Source organism: Sciurus vulgaris (genome assembly GCF_902686455.1).
Source record: "Sciurus vulgaris genome assembly, chromosome: 7".
NCBI classification, from domain to species: domain Eukaryota; kingdom Metazoa; phylum Chordata; class Mammalia; order Rodentia; family Sciuridae; genus Sciurus; species Sciurus vulgaris.
This window is the reverse complement of record NC_136467.1, coordinates 71,393,475-71,399,474: the sequence shown is the minus strand read 5'-3', so window position 1 is coordinate 71,399,474 and position 6,000 is coordinate 71,393,475.

The window sequence follows — 6,000 nt, the reverse complement described above, 5'->3', positions numbered from 1 at the left end:
GTATAACTGAAAAGCAAAGAGAAAAAAACTAAACAACAACAACAATAACAACAGGAAAAAAACCCAATAAGATTACCATGAACAGTGGGAAAATTACAGAGAAATGGGAATACATGAACAAGAATAAAAAAGTGATTAAACAAAAGTATATTTGAAGCAAGTATTCTCATTACACTGAGAAGTTCCCCCAAAATAACATAAAACAAACCATATATTCAGGAAGGTAAGAGAACACAAAACAGGATAAATATAGCAAAACTATGCTTATGTATTTCTATTGAAACTGAAAAAAAAAATCAAAGGTAAAGAAAAATATTGAAAAAAGTCAGAGGAAATAAATACCTTACCTATAGAAGAGCAAAGATAAGAATTACCTCTGACTACTCTTCAGAAAGCAGACAAAGAAAGTGAAATATTTATAGGGTTGATGGAAAAAATAACATTTAGAATTCTCTACTCTGTAAAATTATCTTTCAAATGTGAAGACTTCCTCAGACAAGCACAGATTGCAGGAATCTGTTACCAGTAGATGCACCTTACAAAATTTGTTAACAGAAGTCCTCAGGAGAAGTCACATGATATGCACCATAAACTAGAACCTACAAAAAGGAAAGAAAAAGAATAGAGGATACAGTGATGCCTCAGTAGCATTTGAGGACAGTTCCACAAACATATCCTTCCCAGAATGCAAAAATTCACAGTTCTCAAATCTTGTATGTAAAATGGGATAATATCTGCATATAACCTACATACATTCTACTGTATACATTTAATCATCTCTAGATGACTTAAAATAACTAAACCAATGTAAATGCTATGCAAGTAGTAGATACACTGTATTGCTTAGAAAATTCTGGCAAGGAAAAATAAAGTCTGTGCATGTCGAGCACAGACACAACCAATATAGGCATAACTACATAGTACATGAATGAGATGCAAGCCAAACAATGCTCAAAGGAGTGCTGGAGACAGGCTGGGGACCTGTGAAATGGCAGGAGGCCACATAAGGTATGCCTTCAGGTCTCTTCATTTGCATGTATTCAGGTAAGTACTCAGGGCACAGAAAATTCAACTTAATTCAATTTTTGGAATTTAAAGATTTTTTTCAGATATTTTTGATCCATAGTGGGTTTAATCTAAAAATGCAGAAAATAATAATGATTACAATATATATATGTATATATATTATGTTCATAGAAAATAAGTTTACAGATTATGTATAGAGTTATGTATATAATACGCTTATATATCCTTATGTATAAGTAAAATGTATGGCAAAAATGATTCAAATGCTAAAGGAAGGAATTCAGAGGTTCTGTAAAGGAATTATTATACTGGGCATGGTAACACATACTTGTAATTCCAATATCTCAGGAGGCTGAAGCAGGAAGATCACAAGTTTGAGACCAGTCTCTGTGTAGTTTGTGCCAGGTTAGCTCAGATGCTGGTAAGGATGCAGAGTCAAGACCCCAGACTCCGGGAGTTGGGTGGAAGCAGGCTTGTGGTGAGCAGCCTGCAAACTCGTTTATTGTGGGAACAGCCATACATTTTATAGGTTTCTTTCCCAATCACAATGTGCCATGGGGGATCAGAACACCAGGTTCCTATACGGGTTCCCTTGGTAATACTGAGTCAACTTGGGGCAGTTGTTTACTTTCCTAGGTAGGAGAAGTGGAATGCTGCTCCCTGCAAGTTTTCCTTACACAGTTGAGACATTCACTGCTGCCAGCCAAGAATCTGGATTTCTCCAAACATTTCTGCAACTTAGATCCTGTCCCAAGTTAATATAAAAAGGGCTGGGGATGTGTAGCTCAATAGTAAAGAAATTCTGTTTTTTTTTCACCTCCTCCATCCTGAAAAAACAAAGAAAAAAAAACAAAATTAAAAAACATATAAAACCAAAAAACCCAGGAATTACTAAAAGGTACACTACTCATAAAATATATAGTTATTTTGAAAGTGGGGTTCTTTTCTAAATGTATATTGCAAACTCTAGTACAGTCACTAAAAAAGATTATTTTAAATAATATTTACTTATAATTACTGAAGAAAGAAATATAATTGATATGGTAAGAAAAGTCATATATATTATATTATTATTTTATTATATATTATTATTCATAACACACACATACTCTTTGTGGTTTTATATATATATATGTATTTTGTGTATATATGGACAAAAAATGAACAAAATTCAAGTGTCAAGTGACAAAGAACCAAATGTAACAACTATGATAGAAAATAATCCAATTATGTCAATAATCACTTTATATATCAATGTTCTAAATATAGCAATTAAAAGGTTTTTTTCAGAGAAGAGCAGAAAATGAGAATTCCCCACATATCTCATCTATGAGAAATGTACTTTATTACATAAATATTCATATAGACCAAGGGAAATGATTGGAGAAAGATACATATTCTAATACTACTCAAGTAAAATTTATCAAATAATGTGATACATATGTACAAATATGCTATAATGAGATCCACTATTCTGTAGAGTTAGTATGTACCAATACAAACTTAAAAAATAAATTGGCATTATGATTTTTAATTTTAGACAGACCTACCATCAGAGCAGAGAAAGTTATAAGAGCTGAAAGAGTATTAAAATTAATAACTGGGTAAAATCTCCAAGAAAATAGAATTATCCTTCCTGTATATTCACCTAGAAAGAGAATACCAAATTATATGAGGTAGAAACTGGTGGATCTGCAGTGAAAAATAGATGACTTCACTGTTTGAGTTGGAGACTTTAATATCTCTTAATGAAAGGACAACAGGCAAAAAAAAAAAAAAAAAATGTCAGTGAATACATAGTGGAACTCAACAGGACCTCTTCATCTTACACATTCTCTGAAAGTCACATGGAAGAATGACCATATTAGACAACACTTGGAACATAAAAAAAAGAAAAAAAAACAACAACAACAACAAATATACATAATAGAATTCATACATTTTCTGCTTTCAAACAACTATAGAATTAAGCCAGAAATTAATACATGAAAGATAGTAGAAAAATCCCAAAACACCCAGAAATAATCAATATACTTTGAGTTAATACATGTACTAATAGATTTCAAATGAAATATACATATATTTTAAATGGAATGAAAATAACATAGAAGATAGAAAAATTTGGGGATGCTATAAAGAAATAGCAGTTTTTAGAGGTAAATTTATAACATTGCATATATATTTTAGAAAAGAAGAAAGAAATAAAATCATAATCTAAGATCGCACCATAGGAAATTAGGAAAAGGAGAGCAAATTAAATCTAAATTAAGCAGAATAAAAAGTTAAAATTAGAGCAGACGTTAATGAAATTAAAAATAGAAAATGTAGTTGGGCATGGTGGTACACAGTTTTAATTCAAGCTACTTGGGAGACTGAGGCAGGAGGATCCCAAGTTCAAGGTCAACTTTAGCAATTTATAAAGCCCTGTTTCACAAGATACAAAGGGCATGGACGATAACTGAGTGGTAAAGTTCCCCTGTATGGCTACCAAAAATGAGAGAGAAAGAAAGAGGAAAGAAGACAAAATCAACATAACCAAAATCTACTCTTTTAGAAAAAAATTAATCATAACACTTTAATAAGGCTAAGAAAAAAAAAAAAGACAGAAATTATATTACTAATATCACAAATAAAAAAGGAACAATGTTACAGATGTCATCCACATTGAAAAGTTAGTGAAGAATAATTATGAACAATTCTGTGCCCACATCTCAGGTAACCTAGATGAAATGGACCAACTTCTTGAATGACACAATCTACCACTCTCAAATAAGATGAAAAAACAAACTGAAAAGATCTATATCTATTGAAGAAATTAAATCAATCAGTTAACTTGCAAAGTAGAAAGTACCAATTTCAGATGAGTTCACTGGTGAATTCTACAAAATATTATGGAAGAAATTATATTAAATTTTCTACATTATCTTCTAGAAGATAGAAGCAGAGGAATTACTTCCTAACTTATTCTATGGGGCTAGCATTACATCAATACCCAAATCAGAAAAGAATATTTCAAGAAATGAAAACCATAGGTCAATATGTTCTCGAGGATTTAGATGCAAAAATCCTCAACAAAATATTAGCAAATAAAAACTACCAGTATATAAGAAGAATTATACAACATTTCCCAGTGGAATTTATTCAATGTATGAAAGACTGCTTTCTGTATTTAAAAATCACTTAATGTAATTCATCAAATGAATAAAGGAGAAAAAAAATCACACAGTCATGTCAATAGATACAGAAAAAGCATTTGAAAAATCCAACATCTTTCCATGATTAAAAACTGTGAATTAACTAGGAATAGAGGAAAACTACCACAATTTGATGAAGAATTATGCAAAAAACTCCACCTACAACTAATGTTGTTCTTAATATTGGGGAAATAGAAGTTTTAAGATGAGTAACAGGGTAAAGATGTCTCCTCTACCTACTTTCTTCTCACTAACTTATTGAACTTTGAAAAATGAGCAAAGATAATGCAAGGGAGAAACCAGAGTCATTAACAAGGGGTACTAGAACAGCTGGACACCCACATGCAAAAAAGTGAATCTAAACACAGTAGTTACCACCTTCATAAAAATGAACTGAAAGTGTGTTATACTCCCAAATGCAAAATATGAAGCAATAAAATTCCCAGAAAATAACAAATGAGAAAAATTCAGATTATACACCACCAAAGGTAGAAGCCACAAAAGAGAATCACTTGTGTTAAAGTTAAACTTACACTGTGCAAAGGAATGAGAAAACAAGCTACAAACTGGAAGGAAATATTCATAAAACTTATATCTGGTAACAGACTTTTACAAAATATACTCAGAATTCTTAGAATTCAGCAATTTGAAAATGAACAAATTGATTAAAAATTGGTGAAAAGAAGTTTAGCTTATGTGTGATTGGAGGAGTGCAAGTAAAAGCAATGAAATGCTACTACACACTGAATGGCTAAGATTCAAACAATGACAAGATGGAAAGTTGGCAAGGATGTGGAGTAAGTGAAATTTATTCATGGTTAGTGAGAATGCAAAATGGTACAGCTAATTGAAAGAGAATTTGGCAATTTTTCATAAATATAAATAAACTTTTGCTACATGAGTCAGCACTTGTAATCCTTGATAGTTATCCAAATTAATTAAAAATTATGTCCCAATGAAAGCCAATGTAAAAATATGTACAGCTACATTATTCATAACTGGAAACAACTTTCAGTATGTGACTGGAGGAAGCATAGTGAATCCATACAATGGAATATTATATAGTACTTAAACCAAATGAGTTATTTAATCATCTAAAGACATGAAATGAGGTTAAATGCATGTTAATAAGTTAAAGAAACCAATATGAAACGATTACTTACCTGGTGAACCCACTATATGACATTCTAGAAAATATAAATTACAGATAATGTAAATGGATCATAGAGTGACAGGGAATAGGTATCAAGGAAGTATTAATGGATAGAGCACAGAGGATTTTTATGGCAATAAAACTGCTCTGTACAACATTACAGTACTGTCATATTTTACACTATAGTAGTCTTATATATATATATATATTACACTAGATTGTAATATATTTTATGATTGCAGTATCACACATATATATACTATATATATAATGTTTGACAATAAAAATAAGCCGTAATGCAAATGATGGACTTTGTGTGATAATGTGTTAACAAATGTCTATATTTTGTGGTAAATATACCCCTCTGATGCAGAAATTTTTTTGAGAACATGTATTTATGTGGATAGAATACATACACATATGAGAAATGAATTATCTATCTTCTGATTAGTATTGCTATGAACCTGTAACTGGTGCAAAATATAAAGTCTATTTAACAGAATACAGAAAAAAAATTGATAATAAGTTCATTTATAAGTATATATAAATATAACTAAAACTTAGAGGAGAATTTCTCTAAATTTCATGATATATTATAACATAAAGTGATTTTATACGTATAAACAC